The sequence below is a fragment of the Aquila chrysaetos genome, chromosome 6, assembly GCF_900496995.4.
Source record: "Aquila chrysaetos chrysaetos chromosome 6, bAquChr1.4, whole genome shotgun sequence".
Lineage (NCBI taxonomy): Eukaryota > Metazoa > Chordata > Aves > Accipitriformes > Accipitridae > Aquila > Aquila chrysaetos.
Window position 1 is genome coordinate 53023853 of NC_044009.1, and position 14015 is coordinate 53037867.

A 14015-nucleotide genomic window follows, 5' to 3' on the forward strand; every position below is an offset into this window, starting at 1 on the left:
TATGCAGAATATGCAAAATATGCAGGAAAAAAAATAGGCATCCCCCTCTCCCCAGCATCTTGCATCCATTTCTGGGAAACAGACCACCCATTTCCCAGGCAGCGCTTCCCAGTGCTCAAATCACCTAAGCTGGGTGGCTCAACATCTCCAGCAGGATTCCGAGCTGCTCTTCTTCCCTCTGGGCAGTTTCCTGGCCCTCAGTAGCATCACAGATGAAACAAAATGTTAATTGTTTCCTTTGGCAGAAACAAAACGGTGAGAAAAAAAATAAAACCGGTCCTACTGGGTACCCCCCCTCTTTGTTGTCTCCCCCCTTCATTTTGGTTGTTTCTCTTGCCACTTGGTGCTCTCCCCCCTCCTGCAGACAGGCTCTGTGCCGGCGGGGCTGTCCCGCTCACACATCCCCACGTCCCATCACGGCAGACACCCGGCTCAGCCTTTCCCACAGCAATGGCTCCGTTTTGCTCGCAGGCACACCAGCGGGACACTGGGCATACGAGAAACCTTGACCTTGTTACATGTCAGGATCCAGAAAGTACAGATAAGCTAAAGTCTCCTTTTAATTTTCTAGTTAACGATGAAAAAAATTACCCCCAAACAGCTGCACGGGGCAGCGGCCGCGGGTGTTTGCACCCATGGGGTCACTGTGTCCCCATTCCACAGCCCCGGAGAAGTTTCCTTCGGAGGGGAAGCACGTCGCGTAGGGAGCAACCTGACAGCAAAGTCTGAAAGGGCGGAGGAAAGGCTTGGGATGCAAAGCCGAGAGGCTGCCGGTGAGGGTTTTGGAACAAGAAGATGCCGGTCTGCCGGGGCTCGGCCGCCTCAGACCCCCACCGCGCCGGAGGGGGCTACACAGAAAGCTAGTGCCAGGCAGGCACCTACCCCAGGCGTTGCTGCAGGAAAGCCATTTAGGCTCTGATCAACAAAGCACTCGAGTAAATGCTTCACTTCATGCGTGCGAGCACTCCCGGGGGGATCAGTCTCCTCCTTCACGCTAGACACTCGCTCAAGTGGCCTGCTGAGCTGGGACCCTGCCACCAAAACACTTGTACTCCACCAACGAGCCTCCACGTTTGGCTACTTGCTATATGATCAATGCTTGTGAGAGAGAAAAAAAATCAGAAAACGTTGCGTGTTTGACTTCTTGGGTGTGCTAGAAAGCATTGACTGGTTACATACATGCATATATACAAATATATATACACTTGTGTATACACACACGTGCAGAGATATATATATAATATATATATATTAAAATATATATATATATTTATCTGTATCTTCTCTCAGGCTGGGGGATTTTTTTTACTCCTGCATTTGAGGAGAAACTCCCAAAATTCGGTAGGAACTTTCAAGCATGCATCCCAGTTTAACAAGAGAGAAGATGCCCCTATTTTGCCCATTCCGCTTTCAGGTCGGACCCTGCACCACCGGCTAGCACAGCAAATCAACAAGGCGGCTTTGGGAGAAAAGCCACCCCTGTTATTTTTTCTAACACACACAGGTAAACGCCAGCATTAATTTCTCAGAGCTGACCAGCAGGACTGCGATGCCACACAGATGCGATTAGGAGCCCAGGACGCCTGATCGCGCCTGTTCAGCAGCTGCGCACATCTGTACGCGGGGAGGCGAGGGACGCTCGGGCATTGCGAGGGAGCAGCAACAGCCGCGTGATGCCACATCACCTCGGAACGCGTGAGGCCGCGCTTGGCGACGGAAGCCAGCCTAAGTGTAAAAATATATATATACACGCACACCCCGCAAGCACAAAGCCGGAGAGCCGGCATCTTAGACAAAAAAAAAAAAACATTAAAAAGCCCATCAGATGTCATTAAGCCATCAGCGATAGCATCCCCCCACTCCGTCCCGCTGCAATTTTTAGAGACGAAGACTTGCTGCAAACGCAGAGCTCTCGGTATCCGGCTGTAAATAAAGCCCAGGTTAAATGAAGAGCGTCCCGGCTGAAGGGGCTGCCGGCCCTTTCATCCCTTATCAGCTTCACGTGGGCGGCCGCAAGGTAAACATGAAACGCTGCCGTTGGTAAATTCCGATTTGGAATCTTGACAGCGTATTTCCAAAGGTATAACATCTTAATCAAATTTTAAAATAAAACATCCCAGCGCTGAGCTCCATCATAAACCTAAAAATTATATAACACACATGTTTTTATGCTTTGCCAATTACATTTGAAATAGGGACTGTTTGTTTCAGCCCCTCTAAAAATGAGGCGAGGATGAGAAAACAACCTATTTCCTTATTAGGTTCAGGAGTCAAAGGACTCAGCCAGGAGCCGCAGGCTTCAAGAGCATAGAAGATTAAGACATATATTGGATTCATGATGGAGGGCACAAAGTTCATTTTCAAAATAAAACAGAATTTTATTCATATTCCTTTTAAAATTCAGATTGCCATTTGCCAGCTGACCTGTGACATGGCAGCAGTGTATTACATTTTCAATGAGCAGTCTGTCTGGAGCTGGCAGGAGAGGAAACTGCTTCCTGGTTGAGTTTTTTCACCACCCTTAAATAGTAAGAATTTGTCAGGATTGTTGTCGGAATGGTAGACGGTGCAAACAGGGACAGGGTAGCATATTTATTTTTAATAAGGAGACATGCAGAATAGCAAAGTCACTGGCATTATGCACTGAATAGGGCTAAAAAAATAAAAAATAAATAAATCAGAGCTCAGTTGCAATTTGTGTGTGGAAATCAGGGGTGGAAATACTTGGCAGATACATTGAAAATAAAAACAAAAGCAGACCAGGAAAAAAAAAATACATCTATATTTAAAAAATAAAATGCAAAAGCAGTTTAAAGCAAGTTTTCAGAGAGTGCAAGTCAAGCCAAGGTTTTTCTATAGCGAGGAGCTAGATTTATCTAGCTCACCATCTGTCAAAATTATATTACAAAAGGCACATATGCAAAGATACAAGACTACTGATTTTCATATATATTAAAACCCGCAACTCCTGCGGAAAATGAGACTCCGCGCGCGACGACACCCAAAAGCTCCCACGCCAAACTTCGGGGTCTTTGCTGTAATTCAGCCGCTCCCGCGGTGCAGGGACAAAGGCGGACGTTCTGCCAGGGTCTGTCAATCCGACCGTACGCCGGCGAGCCCCCCCCCGCGCCCCCGGACGTCCAGCCGTAGGGGACCCCCCAAATACCACTGCAGTCGAACCACAGGCGCTTAGCGCGGGCGGAGGGAGGACGGGGGACCGGGGGCTCGGCGGCGGGTGCCCTCTCCTCCTCCCCATCGCCGCCAGCCCGGCCGGGTGGTGATGCCGGTTTACGGTCTGAGCAAACGAGGAGGAGGAGGAGGAGGAGGCAGCCAAACTCATTTTCCCTCGCGGCAGGGTTTTGAGCCCACATTTCTGGAGTGAAATAGCGGGAACCCCAGGTCCCCTTCGGTCCCGCCGCCAATTATTTGTGTATTAGATGGCTTTTGTCATCGCAATCAAACGCCAAGTACAAACTGCGCTGCTCTCCTGATAACTTAATCAAGAACTCTCTCCTTCAATCTACCTGTAGATAAAATCCAGTGTATATTTTGACACGGAGAAACAAATCCACTTACCGCAGGTGAATTAGCTAATCATATATCAGTAAAAACACATCTCGTGCTCGGCGTAAAGATGATGATGAATATAAATTCTCCACACGCTGAATTTTAAAATTTTCCTAGCCTAGGCTCTCTCATGTAAGCCATGTTAACCTGCAATCTGTAAATACTTATATGTTGACAATGTATAAGCAGTATAAGCAATTTTGTTGGCAATCTATTTTACTTTATGAACAGCTGAGCTCTAAAGCAGATCACTTCGGCGTTAGCTCAGGATTCATGGCAGGAAAGCAGGAGGGATGGCTCGTCTCTGCTGCTCCCAAACGTGTTTGCAGACTTGAGCATTGCGGGTATTGCGACATTATTTTTGATATCCAAGCCGGCGTTGTGAGCAATGCCAGGCATCTCGCCCCGTCAGCGCTCCTCAGTGGGTGCTTTCGGTGAGGAATGACATACGGCTGTTTACATTTCTCATCCGTGAGTCAGATCACATCACTTTTACCATAAGATATTTTTACCCAATGCAAGGGGACTTAATTGACCACAATGTCACCTTACAGATATTCATGAAGTACAGCTAGCAGGTATAGCCACTGATTTTTAAAAGTCTGAATCTGACAAAAGTATAAAAGGAAAAAAAAAAAAAAAACCAAAAAACAACTTGTCTCTTTTTGCAGCATCGCTGAATTTCAGATACTATTTTTTTTTTTTTAATTCTTGATGCTTTACATTTTGGCTCAATTTAGAATATAAAACATTTTAAAACGCCAACCTGCAAAACCATGTGTTTACTTCATATGTTAATTTATTAAACCGTGTCTGGTAGAAGCAAGAGGTGTTAAGGCTAGTTCTGTATTAATATTAACAGCGTTACACTACTGGTATACGCTATTGCTACTTTTCGCATTAATCGCAAGAAAAAATTCCGGCTGCTCGGACTATTAACAGCATTTAAATCGCTAATGCTATGGAGGAAGAGGCTCGATGTCTGCAAACGTCCCCGGGCCACGGTGCTGTACGCCGTGTTTGACACCAGCGCAGTGCCCATTCCCCCAGCAGACCTCCTGGGAGAAGCGGCCCCACGGAAAGGTGGAGGAGAGGAACAGCCCAGACCCAAACCTGAGACGAGGTAGCCCAAAGCAGCGTGCACAAATTCAGCCACAGAATGGAGCGGAGCGGCTGCTTCGCTCGGCTCTTCCTCCCAAACCCAGTGCTCGGCTCCTCGTTCGGCATAAAATACAGAATCCTTAATTGGTGTGTGCTTCTCCAACATGTTTTTAATGAAAACGCGGCACATAACTCTTAGTTTGTTGGCTGGCAGAGCCCAATTTACAAAAGTGGGAGTGCAAGATAAGAAAAGAGTATATCTGCAAAGCAGGCTGTGCAATGAATCACGCAGTGCCAGAGTTGAGCAGAATATAATTGAGTCCAACATCTCTGAGCACTTTCACCATAATTAATGATAATCTGTAACAGAGGAATCTGAGATTCCAGTTCAGAGAACTGTTTAATTAGGCCAAGTAATGAAAGCAGAAGCAGTACAAGAATATGGCCTGCCTCATGATTAATGATTCATGCTACTGAACACAAAAGTGCCGCACCGTTAACTCTAACGGATGCTGCATCTCTCTGGCATTTACAAAATAGTGAAATGCATGCATTTTTGTATCTTAAAGATGTAACTGGCAGTATCCTTTTCTGAGCTATTTACATGATAAATATGGTTGCAAAGGTAACCATCCTCCTCTCGGGTTCTTTGCTCTGGGGTACTTTAAGATAAATATGGTATCTGCCTGAACATCAGTATTAAGGTAAGGTCTTCTCCACTGCTCAATAATTAATATCTTCACTTTTAAAGTTAGCCAAACACTGATGTTTTTCTTTTGTACTTTGAAAACATAGACGAGCCCTGGTGAAATGATGTGCTCTCAGTGCAGCTACCCAGATACATTTAGCTCTCTGGAAGGAAAAAATAGTTCAGTTCATAAAGTACAAAATGTAAAAGAAAAAAAAAAAAAAGATGAAAAGATGGTAAGTTTTTTTGCAGGCTTCCACTCTTGCTGGGTCAGGGTGCAAAATGTAGAGCAATTTGACACGGAATTGCCCTAGAAGTGTAAGGGACATGACAAAAGAAGTGATAAGACTGCCTGGGGCTTTAACTTACAAGCCAGCAAATTATATGGGTTTTATGTGACTATTTACTCCGCCATTCAATGAAACAAGGAGTACTACTTATCATGGGCACTGCAGAAGCCCACGGTACATATGCAAGGTCTGAGATAAGAACACTTTTACAAAGAAGCATGTTCACTAATGTCTCCATTCACCACCAGATTAGGTCTCCTTGGGTGCCCGCTTCAGAAGCTGCCACGGTTCAGCACCCACCGAGACTAATACCCATGCAGGAGGCATTATCTGCTCTCTGGCATAATGGACCAACATTTCTGCCCCACCACCGTCCTTTCCTTCGTGGGGAGGACCCCCTGCCCTGCACCCTCTCCTTCCACTCTCCTCCCGGCACACACAAGGAGCTCCTTCGGCTCCGTCCTCTTCCCGACGGCAGAGCTCGGGGCCACTGGGGGCTCCAGCGGAGGTTCGGGGGGGGGTTTAAAAGGGAGATGTGAGACTGGCCAGAGCGAGGAGCACTTTGGGCTCCCCTGAGATGGGTACTTCATTCCTCCTGGCAATCCGGCGCTCATCGGTGTCACGGAGAACAGTAGCCTTCCCATTCCGGCATTGCACACCCACACATCCCCTCCCTGCCCCTCCGCCTGCTTTGGTACACCAGCAGCAAGAAACCACCTACCACCACGAGTTTTTAAAAGCACACTTCCATGAAGAAGAAAAGCTAAAAAAAAAAAAAAAAACTAACCTAAAATGATAGGAGAATGGATGTGCTTAAATTATAATGTCAAATAATGAGCAGGGCAACTTGTGAATCTTTAATGGACGTTTTAAAGAGCTCATAAACTTTTGGGTGAGATTACAGAGGCTCTGAACCTGTCAAACACAGCTCAGTTATTTTAAAAAGACAAACTGGCAACCGCAGACCAGGGAGTTTCACATCTGCGGAAGGGAAACTATGGGAAACCCTCCTGAGGGAGGCAGGACGAGGAGGAGGAGGGTGTGATTAAGGACAGCAGCATGGCTCTCAGCATGCCGGATCGTGCTTAACTAATCCCCAGCATTCTTTGAAGATATTACTGCCACGGTAGATAAGGGAAATTCAGATGTAGTATACTAAAATTTCAAAAAGACATTCGACAAGGTTTCACCGTGCAGATTAACGCCCAAGATGAAGGTGCACAACTGCTTTAGGAACAGAGGACTTCACGTCACACCGGGTCTGACTCGATGGGCTGGGGGTATATTTTCCAGTCACACTGGGCTGGTTTAAGAGGCAGATCCAGCCTTGCCTAGACCTTGTTCCTAGGCGAGACCTGGAGTTTGCCGGCTGCCCTGGTAGGCAGAACACAGCCAGCAAGTACCCCCTGCAAACACACGCTGCACGCCTTGGCTGAGCTTTCAGGCGATTGGGAAAAACACGAGTTTGTGACCTGGAGGCTGAGTATTTTAATGTTTGTTTCTCATAATAATTTATATTCTCAGAAAGGAAGAGGAAAACCTCAAAAATCTGAAGAGATGTCAACGGACAAATCCAACCCAACCTGGAAAGTTTTGGGTTGTGTTGAGAGAAGCAGTGCAACTCTGGCTAACCAGAGCAGCAAGCGAGAAGGTTTGTGGCAGCTCATGACTTCCAAACTCACGTAGGCTCCTGCTTCCTACGGACCACAGCGAGGGCTCGGTAACAGCCATCATGAATTTCAGTGCTGGGTGATTCCCGCAAGGACACGAGGAAAGTTCCCATCAGAAATCAAACAAGCACACAGCGACCATTTAGCCTTCCCCCTGTAACATACAGGCTACTCAACGTATCTCCTCCGTTCTGGCATAGAGCACAGTAACTGATGGCCCTAAGGACTTTTTAAGGACGGCATCTCATCTCTGGTTAAATACTTCAGGTGACAGATAATTCATCCCATCTGTTTGTAAGAGGTACCAATGGCTTATGCTTACCTATTGTTAATTAAAACTGTGATCGCAGCATCACGGTAGAATCTCAGAAATTAAGCAGTATCATCCTGAAACCTTCAAAGCTGTTACGATCTACCCCATCCTATAACTTACTAATGAAATGCAGAATAAATTATTTTAGTATTTAAATTACAGAGGCTTTTTTCCACCCACCAAAAGATCTAGGTAACTGTGCTCATCATTATCTGTCAGTGGCAATCTCTGCACTATCTGCAAATTTGTAATGAACATCTTGCAAATGAAACTCAGCTGCTTGAGAATTTAGAAAGGAAATGTAGAAATGATATGGCCAAAGAAATATTTTTAAACTAAAGTTAGCATCCTTAATTTTTTCCCATCGCCAACCCAAGAAAAATTAGCATGATGACGTCTGGCCTCACTGAGAAAATAAACAGAAAAGGAAGTGTTGAAATCAGCCAGTGTTTTCCACTTTCTGATGCCAAATACTGACTTATTTTAGATTTCTTAAGAAGTATTAAACAGAGTTCAAGGCTTACGCCACTGGGAGATGAATGCAGTGAGCCTGACTTGACCGTTTGTGACAATTACTGTGCAAACACGGCCGGGGTGTTTTTCTTGGAATTTGTTCCTGCAAAAGTTATTCAGAGAGGGGAAAGAGGCAATTCACAAAGAACGCATCGCTGAAATAGTTCTCCCAAAACCCTGTTACGTGGAGGAGGGAGGGAACGAGATTCTTGTCTCTCTTAATACCAGCAAGGACTGCTCCAGAAATGAGAATTATAGCAACAAGGCCAGCCCGAGTGAGAGGCTAAGGAGCATTTCCATGCATAAAACTGCAGAGGGGGGGAAAAAAAAAAAAAGAAAAAAAAAAGGCCATTGTTAAAGAGACTGTAAACCACAGGAAACCTTGAACCCTGGTCTGGAGCAGCCCCGTGCTGGACAGCAGCACGGCCCCCTCTGAGCAGCCAGGGGAGAAGGGCTGGGAGAAACCTGCAGCCACCACGCAGGACGTTTGTTAGGTTAGTGCCAACAGGCCTACACGCTGATGAAAACCAACGACAAAAAAAATAGCAGTTGCAAGATCTGGTTATCTAGGCTTTCTCTTACATCTGTGTACCCGAATCTCCCTTTTCAACGGCTTGAACACGCTTCAGTGGCGTATTTATCCAGCTTGTCTCACCCGAAACCTCACCCGCAGGTTGGCGAGTGCAGCAGAGCAGGGGTTTTGCACGTATCTTTGAGCAAAACGAGTGAGACTGTGTTTGTGCTGCGGTTCCGAGATTCCCCTCAGTGGCTGATGCAGATCCACTTCTGATCCCAGGGAGGGGACGGCCCAGCGCAGCTCCTCCTCATCCTGCCCTGGCTGGGAGAGCGGCAGAGGCTGCAGATCTATCTGCAGAGACCCAAACAAACTAAACTAGTCCCTTCGACTGACTAATACTATCATTTGAACAGCTGGATTTATTGACTTTGCAAAATCAATAGCTATTTTTATTAATCATCTTTAGATAGCATGATGCCCCTACTATATCTCTTTCAGTGACTAATACAATAAATTTCCCCTTTTGATGTTCCCTGACATTTGAGCAAATTAAATGGAGCATTAAATATGATCCTCTTTGGGACAAAAGTGGGCAGAATCATTTGTGACTACTTTATTAACTGCTATGAGAATACTGGCAGCACCTTCTAAAATGTTGTTTGGCATGCAATATTTATTATTATTTAAATTTTTCAGAGCAGTGCTATATTGCTATGGATCAAATGGTTTTAGTTTTGTGGAATGGAAATATTTCCATATTTACTTTTATTTTGAACACGATACCAGCTGGGGAAGCAGTGTCCATCTTTGCTATACGTATTATAGGAAATATTTATAAAGTAAGCTTTGCTCTTAAAATGGACAATATCCATTAAAAAGTTCACATATAAGTAATTCTGCTATGAAATAGTTAAATCGATCTTTTCTAAATGTAATTGCGTAAGAATTATTTTTTCATTCTGAAAAAAGTGACACCAATTTACATGCTTTGCAAAAGAAGAAATGGTCAATTAAATACTACGGCTTCGAAAACCGCACAGGGGGGGAATTCGCCAGAGTGGGGCTCCCTGACCCCCAGCCAGATCCTGTGCAGGTCCATGGGGATCCTGGTGCATTTTCAATGTACAGTCACATTTACCCTCAATGTATTTTATATCAGCTGTTCCTGGCATTTGCATCTGAATTTCCAAATTACAGTAAAAAAATAAATTAACAAATTACACCACTTAGACATACACTTTATCACCATCTTATAGAGGAGGTATTTGAGGAGGAAGGATGGTACGAAGTAAATTACAGAGCCCCTGCTGCGGGTCAGAGCAGCAGAAGTAAGATTCGGCTATTTCTGTCGATCAACTGTTTATCAATTTTTGCACAAAACATCCATTCAGCACCTAGATGTGCCTAGATTATGTCTTGATATGAGATTAATGTTACACAGCTTTCTTCTACTTCCAGCAAAATTGAAAGTAAAATTCCCATCATCTCCCACAGAAGCACAAGTCCTTTCATAACAGCTAACTGCTTCTGCCGGGCAAACATTGAAGTTTCAGATTAAGAAGATAAGAACCAATTGACATAAAATAAGAACTGTCCTGAATTTTATTCCAAGGCTCAGAATGAACCCAGACATGAACTTCGATTGAATCTGGAGTATAAAAAGAAATTACAGCTGACCTCCTCCCAGACAAACTGCCTCCGTTGTAGAAGCAATACAGGTGTGTTAGCACAGCGCTCAGCTTGAGCTAATTAGCCCTGCAAAGAAACTAATTAACCCAAGATGAGCATTGTCTTCCTACAACTATGCTGTTTTCAATGTCCAAGACATACAAAATTAAAGCGGGCAGCTATGTAAGTAGATTTCTGCCCCTAAAAGGTTCAGGTGGGACAGGGCTGGGCATCTCTCCGGGTGGCACAGGTCACCGGTGGCACCACCTCTGCCCCTGCCACCGCAGGGCTGAGCATCGCCCGCCCGCAGCAAAAAGGCTGCCGCACGCGTATTTATCGGGTCCGGGGGGCAAACACGTGCACGCTCAAATTCTCTGTGTATTCCCTGCCAGCTTGCACGGTGGCTTCCTCCACCTCCCCGACCGTCTCGGGCAGCCTGCTCTCCTCCCGGGAGCACCGGCCGCCCAGCCTCTGCATCCAGACTTCTCCCTGCACTTCGGGCCTCCCTCACCCCAGGACAGCCTCCCCCCGAGCCGCTGGCTTTGGGGCCACGCATTGCCCCCCGTGCATCCTTCCCGCAACCCTGGATCCTCTCCTAGTACTCAACCTCTTTTGCCCCAAACTGCAATTGGTTTTTGTGTGCCTCCTTTCCTTACCTGGTAACCTCCTCTTCATCCTCTTCTTCATCCGCTCAACTCAGCACCCGAATTTTTAAATCCCACCTTTCCAATCTTTTTAAGTCTCCCCCCCAACCTGTATTCCCTTGGCCCCCTACCTGGGAATGAGTTCTCTTGGTTGTCACCAAAGTGACAGCAATAATAGCCTTAATACACTACTAGCCAGTCTCAGGCAGCTGTGACGTGTGCAGTTTGGAAGAGTAAAAATAAAATAAAATCAATAAAGTGGATGAAGCACTGAGGCTGCTGTCCCAGGGGTAGGGGAGAAGACCGAGCCCAGGAGGAGGTTGGGGAGAGCATCCCCTTTCTGGGATCTCCCTCCCTCACCAGTGATTCATTCGCAGCGTGCACTGGAACTGGAGGTTCCTACACTCAAGTTTCACCCACTCTTCCTAATAGTGCTACTCTTTGCTATCTCAGCTGTGATTAAAGTTGTCTGGGTGGAAGTAAAACGATGTGTAAGTGGTATGTGTTAATGACAGGTTCTTAAAGCTTGTCTTGAAATTAATTTAGCAGTAGAGCACTACCCAGAGGGTTTGAACGAGAAGACACGATGCTACGGTGCCTAGCTCCCAAGCGAAGGACCTGCGCGGAGTCGCACCAAACCCACGACGCCAAATAGCATCTCTGCTGTGTTCAAGGGGGCTGGACCAGGTCCCCACCACAGCGGGGCATGGCTGCTCCAGAGGGGTGGGCATTCAAGGCATCTATTTCAAGTGACAAAGCTGATGATCACCAGTAAAGAATACTGCATGTATGAGTTTCATATCATTTTCTAGCTTTTCATTTCCTAGCCTGCGTGCGTAAAAATAAATAGTAGCTTATACGTATTAAAAACTTAATCTTTTTTCTTAACCACATACCAGCAGTGGCTTGAACCAGGAAACTACCTAAAGGTCTGATTTATTCTATAAAAACTTGAACTTCTGAAAACCCAAGATCAACAGTGCATTCTTTGCCATCTCAGTTACGGGTGAAAGTGTCCAGGTGCGGGTACAATTGCCAGCATTGTACCAACAGCACACCTTAATGGCACTCACCGCTTTTGTCTTCAAGTGACATGTCACTGCAGAAAATCCACTTTTTTATCCCCTTTCTTTTCTCTTGACTGATTTAATTCTCAATTATAAGCTAGCCATTAATACAACTTAATTAATAATGTGGGACAAAATGGAAACCACAGTTCTGAATTCAGCATCGCTGAGATTCAAGAGAAGGTGTAACGCACCTGTGGTCTGACATGCTGTTAGTACAGAGCATCTCTCTGTTCTTCTCTCAGCCCCAAAACCCCACAGTATCACACCAAATCCAGAACACTGGTCCCGGGCACTCGCATAATGCCTAGCGACACCAGTGGGTCATACAAGCTATATCAATGCTGACAGATTTTAAGTTGGTTTCTACTGCACTAGGTATTTTAGGTTCAGCTACTAAAGTGTTTATACCTCCTGAAGCTTTAGTCTTTCATTTTATTTACCTGTCAACCCCCACGCAAACAAACAAACAAAAACAAAAAAAAGAAAACACCCTCACACATTCTGCTGCAAAATAAATTAGTCCATAAAAAATGCAAAGTGGCAGCAGTGGTACCTCCTCCTTCCAAAAGCACTGCTCTGAAGAGCAGCAGCCCCACAAAGCCACAGACAGGACTTTCCACGTACGTAATCTTGCAGACAGGGATGAAATAGTGGCAGGATCAGACCAAAACACATTGCCCTGACCAGGTAGAAAAAGGTCTATCTTACACCAAGTCAGTAGCCTGCATGCAAACCCCCAAAATTTCTGATTCCCCCCCATCCAAGGTGACTTCAAAACATGAGTCCAGGCAGCCAAGAGAGCAAGACCAGAGAGGGTCAAGCAGTAGCGCAAGGTGAAACACGTACCTCGGATGCATATCTACAAGAATTGCACCACACCATAGAACAGTTTTTCTACATATTCCCCACTGATGAAACATTATTTCAAGAAACAGCAATAACAAATGATTTGCCAAGTTTTATTGCTTATTGAGAAAAATACTGACCAAAAAAAAGTCCCAAGTTAATGTGAATTAGACACGCAGGTCCCGTCAATTCTTAATAAGAGCAAAGTTACTTTTCTGAGTCTTTCCTTTGCTGTTTTTTTTTTTTCCTTCATAAGGTCATTTAAAATAAAATATTCAGAAGTCAATATTAAAATAATAAAATAACACATTAAAACCTCTACTCTTGCCTGCTGCAGTTTCTTCCTTAGGACAGTGTTTTCCCAGCAAGCATCCCACCCGTTATTCCAGGGAGCCGTCCTCTCCTATTTGCCCAGCTTTGAGGGATGTTAAAGCAGCAGAAGAGGGGCCTTGTTTTCCAGCAGACAACAAAAGGGACAGCCCTTCCTCAGCACCCGAAATACCGGTGCCCTGAGCCGAGCAGTACCAGGGATGCTCTGAAGCAGCCCTTGCCCTGGGCAAGGGGAAACAAGAGCCACATCCAGCACATCGAAAGGTAAAAAGTGCTTAGGCATGCCCAAGTATTTTTCATTTCTTTCTAATTTTTAGTATTTAAGCATTTGGGGGGGGGGGGGAGGAGTCAAGAGCAAGAACCCATCTCTGCCTCTTAGAACAGGATGGGACGAAGGACTTGAGGATCTTCACAATATCACAAGAGTCACTGAAATTAGCTTTCTGCAATAAGCCAAGTCATGTCACCAGGCTCCTTTTAGACGATCTAAAGATTAAAGGCTCTATTCCTGGAGGGTTCCTGTGGCATTTACTCAGGGATTTTTATCAAGCTTTATGTGATGGGCTACCTAACACACCTCTTCCAACCTTAACAGCTAACAGGAATTTGGTATCTCTCAACATGGATTTCTTGCTGTACCGTAGAATATTTGGCAAACATCTTGAGACTGTAACCAGTCAAAGGCAGGAGATAAAATGAAAGAAGGGGAGAAAAGTGGCCAAAGATTCAGAGCAAACATTTAGATTTGAAAGCAAAGTATATATGGATACAAAGCAAGTATGTATGTTAAAACCACAG